The sequence below is a fragment of the Monodelphis domestica genome, chromosome 3, assembly GCF_027887165.1.
Source record: "Monodelphis domestica isolate mMonDom1 chromosome 3, mMonDom1.pri, whole genome shotgun sequence".
In the NCBI taxonomy this organism is placed as follows: domain Eukaryota; kingdom Metazoa; phylum Chordata; class Mammalia; order Didelphimorphia; family Didelphidae; genus Monodelphis; species Monodelphis domestica.
Window position 1 is genome coordinate 502,349,370 of NC_077229.1, and position 13,066 is coordinate 502,362,435.

General features: G+C 36.2%; 1 protein-coding gene across 7 annotated transcripts in view; it reads right to left on the reverse strand.

Annotated features, from left to right (window-relative positions):
• Window positions 1–13,066, reverse strand: part of RNF180 (ring finger protein 180) — a 241,463-nt gene that overhangs the window by 206,913 nt on the left and 21,484 nt on the right. For 6 of the 7 annotated variants that reach the window (XR_008917944.1, XM_016431313.2, XM_016431310.2 and 3 more), the window contains one exon: window positions 8,309–8,355. The exons of the other annotated variant lie outside the window; for it this stretch is intronic. The gene's annotated coding sequence lies outside the window, so the exon portion shown is untranslated. The remainder of the gene's footprint in view (window positions 1–8,308; window positions 8,356–13,066) is intronic. 7 annotated transcript variants of the gene reach the window in all.

Genomic DNA, 13,066 nt, shown 5'->3' on the forward strand with positions numbered 1-13,066 from the left:
GTCTTCTTTATTCCGTTATATACAATTTAATAGAGTAACATTGGCTTCCTGACATTCCATCTTCTGGCTTCAGGCACTCTCTCTCTCTCAACTGTCCCCCATATTTAAAGCACTCTCCAACCACTGATCCCCCTGCTTCCTTCAATTTCCAACCAAAATCCTATCTTTTTCCTGGAAGTCTTTTCTAACCCCTCTTAATTCTAGTGCCTTCCCTCTGTTAATTATTTCCTATTTATATTGTATAGAGCTTGTTTTGTATATTTCATTGCATGTTGTCCCCCCATTAGACTACTAGTTCCTTGAGGGCAGAGACTGCCTTTTGCTGCTTTCTGTTGTGATAGAGCCATGAAGAAAGAGAGGTTTTGCAGGACTTGTGGGCCAAGATGCAAGGCTGGAGACCTAGCTCTAACTGTCAATCAAGAGAAGGTTCCAATGGAATGTTCCCAGGAGTGGCAGTTGGGGGTTTGCTGGCCACACTGAGAAGAGAAACTTGGCTTTTGGACTTTGTCTTTATCTCTCTGACTCTGGGTTGTTGAAGCTGATAAGAAGGAGAAATTTGGCTTTTGAGTTGGTGGTCTCTTGGAGAGAGTTGAGCTGGACAGGAGAAACTTAAAGACTTTGAACTTTGTTTTTCTCTGGGGTTGAAGCTGAGAAAGGAGACCAGCCAGGCTGAATTTGTGAAGAAGAAAGAAGATTTTTGAAAGGGCTGCTGTCCTTCATCTCACTAACTGTCTAAGAGTCACAGTTTGTGACTGGACTACTGTCTCAATACTACATTTAGATTAGGGACTTCCTCATCTCTCTTACCTCAGTTTCCCATCCTGTTATCCCAATAAACCCCTTAACTGAGAAAGCAACTAGAGTATCTTTATAGTTCACTCAGGAGGGAGGGAAGAAGCAAAAGGCTTCAAGAAGATTGGGAGGTGAGGGAGGCAAAAGGAGAGGGTTGGTTAAGGAAGGGAGTGAGGGAGGAAGGAGGTTAAGAAATAGATTGATCCATCAGCCATCAGTAGGGATCAATAGGCAGAATCCCATAGCAAACCCCAGAGCAGTCCTGTGTAGAGCAGTCCCTTGTGTACCAGTATCCCTGTGTGACATCCCTCAGCATTTCTCTGTTCTATCTCCATTACAAATAAGCAGCCTCAGATTTCCTGTAGCAGCTCTCTCTAGTCACTGCCAGAGGACAACAGTCATTGCAATAAGAAACAGTCCCCCCCTCAGTTTATATTCTTTATTTCAAGAAGTAATAGTTTTCCTAGTTTACATTCTCTATTTCACTGTGTCACCAGTACTTAGCACACTGTAGACATGTGGAATAGTGTTTAATAAAAGCTGATCATCTCATTTGAACCACACAATAACCTTGAGAAGTGCTATTATAATCCCTATTTTACAATTCAAGATACTTAGGGAACCAGAGGTTACCCAAGGTCACACAGCTAGTGTCAGGCTGGATTTGAACTCGGCCATTCCCAATTCCAGGCCCAGCACTCTATTCACTGTGCCACCAGCCACCTCTGCTGAAAAAAAGTATATATCACCTCTCAATCCCTTTCCTGTCTTTCTCTCAGAAGCATAATCCAATCACAATGCCCTTTTCTAAAAGTAGCATTTCAATATAAAGAATCATTCTGAAAATGTGAAAATTTGATTGGGGGAAAATTTTAGGAGCTCTTCATGATAATACAGTTTTTCCACTGTTTATTAGAGATAATTCTAAAGACTAATGAGGATAGCTTGGCAACTGACTAGAGTCCAAATGCTAATTCATATCTCTTCATCCAGTTTTTAGAAAATGTCATCATAAAGGGGGAAATGAATCTACACTATTTGTATATTTTGCTAGCCTACTTATAAGGAAAGCTTTATGAACATTGTCCAAAGTGTATTTCCTGGTATTCAAATTCCATGAAAGTAAGATCAGGTGCTGTCTGTGGTCCTGAATCCAGCCAATAGCAACAAAATCACTGTCCAAGATTTTAAAATCCCACCTAAATCATTTCCTGTTCATGTTAAATTTTGGCATACATACAGCTGAAAATAATTGTACATATTTAATGTGCTGATCATCTTGAACTGCATTATTATATTAGCATCTTTGTGAAAAAGTGTTCTCAATCTTGCTAAAATTATATTTTCAGAGAATTCTGAACCTCTTTCCCATCCACTGAAGAATTCCTCTCTTCCTTGAGTTGTGATTATAAATGCTTTCACTGCCAGGGCTCTGAGAATTTTGTATATTCATGGGGGGATGAATTTTTTCTTGAATGGCTCTTCTCTATATTTCAGCCAGATTTAGAGGATCCAGAAATGGCTGTTCCTGAACAGGTATGATTATGATAGGATGGCATTAAAGAATTGTTTCAATAGAATTTTAACAAAAGGGCAAACTGAGATAGATTTCTAGGAAACATAACATTTATTAGCAAGTGCATGCTAGTTGTTAATAAATGGGTCATTGGTTTGCCTCCATTAATGCCAAAGACCCCAAGCAAAATGACAATTCCCCTTCTGTAAGCTTTTTTTGGGTCAAAGAGCAGAATGTAGATGACATCATGGGACTGAGTAAAAATGACTAGTTACAGAGCTAAAGCATAGTTGGAAATTTGGTAATGGGGGCTATTAACACCCCCTTCTTCTCTCATGAGACTAAGAGGTGCTCATCGTTGGAGGCCAGGTGCAGGATAGCAGCCCACACTTTTGGACAACAAAAATGGACCTCTTTGACCGATAGCTTGTTGAATAAAGATCCCGTGCCCAAACTTTTTTTCCCTCATACAGTCCCCAAGACCAGCAAAATTCTTTCAGGTAAGAAGAACTGGATTTTTAAACATAACCTATTACAGGTCAGCCGAATTCTGCACTAAGTTCAGAAATAAAGAACTATGACTTAAGGAGTTACAGGAAAAAAACAGTTATGGGACAAAATCAATTAATTATAAATTAGATCAATAAATAGATGATATAGGATCAAATTTAATTTCCTGAGTTTAGTACAAAAACAAAAATAAAAATAACTGTTCTAAGTTGTATCATAGGATCCAGGTTCAAATCTTGCCTCAGATGTTTATACTTGTCTAACTTTTTAAAATAAGTTTTCTGGTCCAGTTCCTTCATGTGTAAAATTAGGGGGCTAGACTAGATGGCATCTGAGGTACCTTCCAGATCTGGATCTAATATTCTAATATCTATATATCCTATGACCTTGATGCTTCTGAAGACTCTCTTCCATATTCGCTATAGGACAGGATTTGAAAATGATGCAAAGTATGCATTAATCAACTGATTAATTCAATGACCAAAAACGTTTACAGAGCACTGATGATGAAGCAGATTCTCCACCTAACTGAGGCAATAGACATGGGATACTGAATGAGAATATATATTTTTGGACATGGTCAAAGTAGGAATTTGTTTTGCTTGAATATATTTATTACAAGTTTTTCTTTTTCTTTTTTCCAGTGGGAGAAAGGAGACAAAAATTAAATGCATATTAATTGAAAAAAATAAGATTAAAAAGTCTTTAAACAAATAAGAGTACTGCATGAAAGGGAAGAATATATGAAAAAGTTAAATGAGAAACTCCATTAAGAGCCCTCCTTGAGATTATCTTAAAAATAAGCTAAATTACTTAGTAAAGCATAGCTTTCGGGAAATGGGTAGAGAAATGTTATTATCATTGATATGGATATCATTGATACAGAAAAGCATCAATTCTATTTAAAGGAATATCAGAACTAATTGTAAGGGTAAATGGTAGAAATGTACATAAGTAAGTTAATATTTTAGCAGAAGTTGAATAATTGTAGATTTCTCTAAAAAGTATAAATATTTATGATATATATAATATGATATAATAAGCAAAAAATTGCATTTTAAAAAGGTAAACTGACTAAGAGGACTTAAAATTTTTCAGTTAAACTTATCTCAGTAAGAGCCTTCTAAAGGGATCTTGGTCATGATTTGTATCTGAAATAATTATCAGGTTTAAAAACAAGTCACTCAAAGAATATAGGAAAAATAGGCCATCTACATACCGAATTGATAAATACTCTTTAACCAAGAAAAGAACAAAAATGCCATCTAGTGGTAAAACAATAATAAAAAAGACATGATTTTATGCTATAACTTGTTCTATGCCATTGGCCAAATGTATGAAAATTATATTGTTGTGATAACAATTTTCACATAAATACATGAAATATATTTAGAATGAATGAGATTACCAGGCTTGATGCCACCCTCACTTCCTCACAGCTCTTCCTGTCTTTGTAACTGACAGTCACCATCCTTCCCTCCTCTTATCGCCCTGGTTTAAGCTATTATCACTTCTCTCTGAAACTACTTCAATGGCTTCCCATTTTATCCCTCTCCCTCTCTCCATTTCAATTCATCCTTCACAATGATGGCAAAATTATTTTCCTAAAATGTAGGTCTGATTATACCGCCCCCTCCAAAGTAAGTTCCAGTCAATCTCTCTGGGACCAATCTTTTTTCTGGGACCAAATATGGCATACTGTATATCATATTTCAAACACTTTACAATCCGGCCGCTTCCTACATTTTAAAACATGACTCCCAGTCACAGATTTTATTGTCCACCACCTGCTCTTACTCTAAGTAATGTTCCATCTCCCATCTCCATGCCTTAGTATTATCTCATGCCTGGAATGCCTGGGCAGATAGAAGATACAGTGGATAGAGTGCTGGGCCTGAAATCAGGAATGCTAACCTTTCTGAGTTCAAATCTGGCCTCAGACACTTAATAGTTGTGTGATCCTGAACAGACACACTTAATCCTGTTTGCCTCAGGTTTCTCACCTATAAAATGAATTGGAGAAAGAAATGGCAACACTCTAACATCCTTGCTAATTAAATTCCCGAGGGGGTTGAAGAGTCAGACACAATTTGACCTCTTAGAACACATATTTCTAGATAAATAATAAGATAAAGGTATAACTTATGCTCCAAAAATCTTAGCAGGTTTAACCTTTAAAAACTTCATAAGTATAAATGCTGCAAACTTACAAAAAACATTTGAAAAGTTAATAATTTAAATTTTAAAATAACTGATAAACTTATTAAAATTCAATAGTCACAATGTTGTATTATATATCAATCAAGTTAATTTTCAGACTGCAAAACAAACTTTTAGCAGCTGATGCTCAGTGACCGAAAGGATTGCATTTGGGATCCAAACCTTAACATCATCCAAAGAACAAAGTTTTCAAACATACAAAACAGTTTTAACAAACTCACAAGGAACAGTGTAAAGGCAATAGAGTGGGCTACCAAGGTGGCCAAGTAAGTGACTCTACCACCCCGCCTATCTGAGAGAGCATCAGCCAGAAACTGTCACACTAAAGCATTATAATGAGAAAAGTGTAATGTTCAAAATTAATGGATGTATATATGTGAAAAATAAATTTAAATAATTAAAACATTCAAGCATTTTTGTAAGTTTGCAACATTTATATATCTGATATCATTAAAGTTTAAAACTCCAATTATGTCTTTTGGGACACCTTGTATACCTTGCCATAAATTTGTGATCAATATGATTTCAATTCAACTTTTTATAAATACACTATAATGCCTAAGAGATCATTCTAATGTTCCATACACAATTGTAAGACGTTATAACAGGACTTTAAGACATATAAGTACAATGAAATTTTTCAAAACTTTGAATTTTATTATTTCATAAGTTTGTATGTGTCTTTACAGTTGCTGTAAACTCAAACTTTGTGAGCAACTTGATAATGAAACTATTTGAACAAGACATATATATATATATGTGTGTGTATATATATGTATATATATATATATATATATATATATATATATATATTCCATCATATGGATTGAAGAAAATACACAAAAAATTTCCATCTTGGTAGGATTTTCCAGATTCTGCATGCTGTTTGCATAAACGTTGTGAACTAGACATCACTTCCATGTCATTAATGAGGCAGAGGGGAACTTCAGCAGAAGTTAATGACATAACTTATAAAAATTTCATACCTTATATTTGGGTGTAAAAATGATGCTTAATGTTCTAACAAAGAACAAAACCTGAGGAAAGTACTCCAACATAATTGAGGCTTCCAAAGACATTAAGACACTATATATAAGGGGAAGCTAGGTAGATCAGTGGAATTAGAGCCAGGCCTAGAAATGAGAGGTCCTGGGTTCAAATCTGACCTCAAACACTCCTTATCTGTGTGACCCTGAACAAATCCCTTAACCCCCATTGTCTAGCCCTTACCCCTCTTATGTCTTGGAACCAAGACATAGTAATAATTCTAAGATGGAAGGTAAGGGTTTAAAAAGATAAAGAAACTATATAAAAGCAAATATTGTAAATAGTAACATAAATGTTGTCACTTTTTAAGTTTATGAGAATAATCATTAGTTTTGGAATCAGAGTTGAATCTTAGTTCAAGTCTTAGCTCTAGTGCTTGATATATTTGGGTATCAGTTTCCACATCTATAAAATAAAAGGATCATCCTAAATCTTATAAAGCCACTGTGGTATTATTATTACTCCTCAATAATTTCTCAACCGTATAAAATTAAGAATGGTGGATAGTTAATGACTGCGCTGATTCAGCAAAAACAGATTATTCACATTGAATAAAACTCTCAGATAGTTTGTGAAATGGAGATGCCGATGTCAAAAAGATCACATACCAAAAGGGAAGTGTATCCAGGATAGAAAATACAAACAGTGGGCCAGGCCTAGATCGAGTTAGGACCATCTACTATAATCTATTCTATAGAACTATGAAAGACATGGACAACAGCACACCTTAACCAATTAAGCTGGGCAGGAAGGTCTCTGTTAATGATGCTTTCAACATAATTCAGAAGGCACTTGCTAGAAACGCTTATCAATGCTTTTATTCATTTGGAAGTCTCCTTGGTGTAACACAGCGATTCATGTTCAAAGTACGATTTGAACCTAAGAGTCAAGCCTGGTTATCGCATTTCAGGACTCATATTTTCTGTGCTAAATGAGTGGCTAGAAATGAGTAACGTTTGGTTCAAAGTTAGCTCAGTCTATTCTTCTGTTTCTTCAGAAACTCCTTAATACTGACTATAATAAAAGAGTTGTGTTCTAGAGATTTTATATCCTTATTCTTTTGTACCCTGGTTCTGCGCTGCCTCGCTCCTGTGGCCTTCAACTTCCGATGCGTTATCCTTTTATATTTATTTAGATCTGTGATCTCGTCAACATCAATCCTCTCTCTAAAAGTAGTGAATGACGGAATTTGAGAGGTAGAAGAGACTCCTGTGACCATCCAAATCCAACACCTCACCAAAAGAAATCCCTTCTCGAAAATACCCAGCAAATGAAGTCTACATCGGTCTCCCTTGAAACCTGCATACTTTCCTCATCTCTGAGGCCAGCATAGAACCAGTCTAACCCTTCTTCTACACGACAAACCTCCAAATACTCTGAAGATGAATATCATGTCATTTTTTCTTCAGTCTAAAAATGCACAATTCCTTCAGCCAACATCTCTATAACTTGGATTGGGGGCCATTCATCATATTGGTTACACTACTCTGACCAAGAAGTAATTTATCAATTTCTTCTTAAAAGGGGGTATCAAGAACTGAACACAACATTGTAGATGAAGTCCAAAGAGACTATCTTTGTGTGTGTGTGTGTGACTATCACAGATCTCAAACTATCCCTCATATTTTCTTCTACGTGACTCTTGTCCACAACCTCCTATGATTTTCTAGGAGTCATTCTGACATGCTGAGGGGTCCTCCTCTAACTCTCTTGTCATTCAGAGATACTAATGCTGTTGACTCTGTCCCCAATACATCATTACTATCTTTCATGTCCACTATTTCACATATGTTCTTCTTTGTTAATAATCACAGCCTGCTCCTAACCCAACATATACACATATATTGATATCTGGGTAACTTGCAACTTTAATTCTTTGGAGACAATGGAGTTTATTTATTTGCAACCTATATAGTATCCTTGGAAGAATGCAAATGTTTAAAAGATGGAGTGGTATTTCAGGAAGAAAGTTGGGGATATTAAAGTAGGTATTATATTAGTTGTCCCACGCTTTGTCTTAAGAATGTTAATTACAATCAAATCTCACTTTATAATAAAGACATCCCTGAAAAGTTGCATATGAGACAAATTACATTTTACAAATACTAGATCTTACAATTTTGAGGAATCTTTTTGTAAAGTGATCATCCCCATCCCCATCCCTTACCCCTTACAATTTATTTTTCCATCTTCATACATCAAGTTTAAAGTAAGGTATAGTACCTGTTATGTTTTCATGAAGAGCCTCAATTTCTCAGGAAAAACCAGAACTGTAAAACAAAGTAAGACTTTATTATTACTGAATATTTTTATTGAATGGAAAACAAATTAAAATATCGACAGGTGAATAAAATTTACTAAGGGTACTTATCAAGTTTATGACTTGAGTTGAGGAAATATACAATATATAGGTAAAAAAGACAATGTCTAGAACTAGAAACATACATTATCTTTCAATGGGAGCAACAGAAAAAATCCACAATAATGTAGTTTGCTAATTTTCTTCCTTTCATTTCAGTTCACTTTTGTATTATCCAAATATGAAATACTAATCTATAGTGAAACATCTCGTAATGAGTTATACAGGAGGCAGTAGAACTCAAACAGGTCACATTTCAGTTCACATTTTCTTTTGCTCCTATAGGACCTATGATAGCAGGTCGTAATATATATTTACTTTCTCTCTCTTGTTTTTATCTCTAGCAAAATCTTTGCCCTAAAGATTTGGACAGAATTACTAAAAATGTAAAAGTGTCTGAGAATTCTCAGAGAAGGAAGTAAAACATTCTGTTTTGACATTTTATTTCCTGCTCCAAGTGGATATATGAATGTAAAATTAATAAATGAAATAGCAATTCAAGTGGAACATTTTAATTGAATTGTTAACCTGTTTAAAACTAGCTTAATATCCATAATTGATGAGCCATCTCATATTTGGTCATCTGAAAAGAGAAAGGATGAATTTAGGCTACCTTTTGCAGCATAGTACATAGATTACTAGACTTGAGACTCAGGAAGACAAGTTTGAATTCTATTTCAGACATTTAATATTTATATAAACTGGGAAAGTTTGTAGCCATTTTGAGGCTTAGCTACCTCATCTGTAAAATTCCCTCTTGCTTCTGGGATCAAACACAAACTCCTTTGTTTGGCATGAAGATGTTTATAATTTGTTTTCAGCCTTTTTTTCCACTAGGCATATTATACATATGTCCCATCACAGAATATGTTCCAGTCAATCCAGACAGGATTACTTCCTGTCCCTTGTACAAAACCCTCTATTTCTCCTTGTGATTGTGTGTATAATCTATCCCACATACATACAATATAATCCATCCTTACCTCTCTAGCTCCCTTAGAAGTGCAGTTCCTAGGTGAAGCCTTTCCTAAATCCTCCAGTTGTTGGTAATTGTTCCCATCTCCATCTGAAAATGCTTTGCATTTATTTCACATTTGCTCATCTATACACTTATCATTTCTCCTAGAGAAAAGCTGTCTTCCTTTGTCTCTCTTCCTTTTCATAAGCAAACTCCTTTAGAAAAAGGGGGTTGGATCATTTTTTCCCTTCTGCTTTTCTCAATCCTCAAGTCATCACTTTGCAAATCTTGATTCTGACTCGATCACTCAACTGAAACTGCTTTTTGCAAAGTAACTGATCTCTAAAATGCTAACTCTAAAGGCATTTTCTTAATTTTTACCTCTTCCCATTTCCTTTCTTTATCTAATAATGATGAATATCTTAGTCTGGAAGTGCCTCTCTCTGGGCTTTCATTATATTGGTTCTGGGCTGATTTTCTTCTAATTGGTCTGACGTCAGGGGAGCCTTTTGGTTCCAGTTTGCTAAATCATAACCCATATTGGGTCCTGAGGATTCACTCAGAGGCTCTATCCTGGGCCTTCATCTCTTTTTTCTCTACTACAATTAGTGACGACCTCATCCACTCACATCATATGTATCATATTTAAGCAGATCTAGCTCTGATCTCCTGGGCCAAGTCCTAACCACCACTTTTCCAGAGATTTCAAAACTAGATGTTCCAAAGGCACCCCAAACTCAACATCTTCAAAACAAAGCGATCTTATTTCCTTAAAATCAAGCATTTTCTGAATTGGTTTGCTCAGGGTATCGACCTTCTTCCATCACCCGGGCCACAAACTCAGTATTATCCTTGACTGCTCGCCTTCACTTTACGTATACGATCCGTTTTCCCCGCGCATGGCTTAATGTCATCTCCTAATCTGACACTTAGACCTTCCCATAATCTGGTTACAACTCAAACATTCATCCTTGAACACCTGCTCTGGGGTCTGGGCAAAGCAGACTTGTGGCTATGTCTCACGTGACGCTCCACTTCCCATATCCATGACTGAATGTATTCCTAGCTCACTTCTGCCTTGTAAAATCCGTGACTGTTCTCATCTCCCCAGTTCCTAAGGCCTCTGCGACGTAAATGAGCGCGTACATAGTGTGTGGGTCAAGTGTAGGAGCCTTAAGGGCAACTGCTTTACTTCTGCTTTTGTAACATTCACTCCGGGCACCGAGAAGGAGCTTAATAAAGGCCTGCTGAGTGAATTACTGGAGATCAAGAGGTCAAGACGGCGGCTTAGCAGCAGCAAAAGCCAACTGCTCTGAAAACCCTTCCACAGCCATCAAAAGCAAATGGCTTCAAGAGGACAGAAAGCCGACTCCGACATGACAGAGCTCGGGACCGTCCCGCTCAATTCCACTTCAAAGGCTTCTCCGCGACACCATACGATAAGAAAGGAGGCCGCTGGCGGCCCCTGCTTTAGCTTCTTGACGAGCAGGAGAGTTTCCTCCCAGCTCTACTCTGATATGCATCCAACTGTACGCGAGCCATTGAATCACCCCTGCATCGCCCAGGTCCCCCTTCTGTCTTCGGGGCACAGGACAACCCCCTCATCCCATCTCTGGTCACGGAGGCCCTGGTGTCGAGAGAGTAGAACAATCACCGACTGCGTCTCCTCCAGGAGCCAGCTTTCCTCCTGCTCCTGCCTCCGGGTTAGTCAGTACAACGTAACACCTCTCTCTCAGCATTGGGGCACGGCATCTTGAAGAACGGATCCTTCCCAGCCCAGATTAATCTTAGCTCTCCCTACACAGCGCTGCATAAACTTGTGAAAAATAGTGGAAGAAAGGATACTGCCAAGTGCATGCTACGACGCAAACGTGGCCCTGATATCCAAACTAGGAAGAGTCAAAACAGAGAAAACTATTGACTGATTTATGTAATGAGTATTAATGAAAAAAATTAAATAAGATATTAGCAAGGAGACTAGAGCAATATATCATAAGGATCATACACGATGACCAAGCTGTATTTATAACAGGCATGTAGGGCTAGTTCAATATTAAAACTATATATAAGTGTATATATATATACATATACACACACACACACACACATAGATGTATATCTAAAATTGACAAAAATAAGAAAAACCATGACTATTTCAAATGATATGGAAAATTTTTGCTAAAATATTAATTAAAAATAGAATACATATGAATAAATTCAGCTTCCCTTTGAAGTGAGGTAAACTAAGTCACTGACCAGAAAAATCTGTTTTTCCCTGGGAAAGTAGAATTCAGAAATGAGCTTTTCTGTGAAGGTCAGTCAGCGCAGAATAGTCTCCCCTGCCTAGAATGCTCTTCCCTCTTCATCCCTAAAGCCTCAGCTAAAGTCCTACTGCTCCAAGAAGCCTTTCCCACTTTTCTAATCTCTTAGTACAGTACTTTCCCTCTGGTATTATACTCAATTTATTCTGCAGGTAGCTTATTTGTACAGAGTTGTTTGCATATTGATTCTACGTTAAAATTTGAGTCCCTTGAGAGCAAGGGGCATCTTTTTGTTTTTCTCTGTATCCAAAGTGCCTGGCACATAGTGGGCCTTAATGGATGCTTATTGACTATCTAACTGGTGATGAGTTTCCTGAATTTAGCAAGGCTAGTTCTCAAAATAAGTCCTTGCAGTTTAGAAGGCCTATCAGAGAAAGAAAAGTAGGATTTTTCAAGGTTATATTATAAGCCTCCAAAAAGAGTTTCTCAATATTTTCTTTTTTAAAACAAGATTCCCCCAGAAAATAAAAGATATGGTTTTGTTTACAGAAGTCAATTTATACTCACATTTTGAGGAGTAAATGTTATCATATAAAGTATGGTATGTTTGACATTTGACAATGTTTTGACAATTAGACCACCAACTAATTCAATTTAATCTTCTTTAATTACATTTTTTTTTACATTTTAATTACAATTTACCTTGTCTAAGAAAAGCTATATGATGAGTGAAAGTTCAAACAAATAATTTGGGATAAATTCAGAGCATTTAGATTAATATCTAAAATTAACTGGAAAAGACTGTAAACATTTAAAATGGCAAAGTCAAGAAATGATAAAAAATATAATTATATACTATATTAATGATGTAAAAATCTATAAAAGTCTATCTGAAAGGAATTGTTTTCATTTTTCATGGACTTGTCTTTCCTTCCACTTAAAAACATAGAAAAATTGGTGAATATAATGTTTATGATGAATAAAATCCTCAATACAAGGTTCTCATATGGTTCAACCCCACCGGTATTTATTTCTCCAAAATCTGAAAACCATGCATTTAATATTTTACAAAATTCATAGCAATCACTATTTGGAAATTAAACAGTACAATTTTGGTGGATACTTTGCCAAATGATGTACATAAAAATAAAATTGTTTTATGATCTAAGTATATTTATGAAAGTAAAGTGGAAAGAATTCTGCTGACCAGTCATTCACATTGCTTCATATAATAACTCTCGCTCCTCTCAATGTGAAGAAATCTTGAATCTCTCAGAAGTCTATGATGAAGGAGTAGAAATTGTTGATAGTTAACAATAAGAAAATGAGATCAATGGCCAAGATGCACAATAAAAAAAACTTAGTATTTTCCTTTCTTTTTTTGTTTCCATCACCTTTTCTTT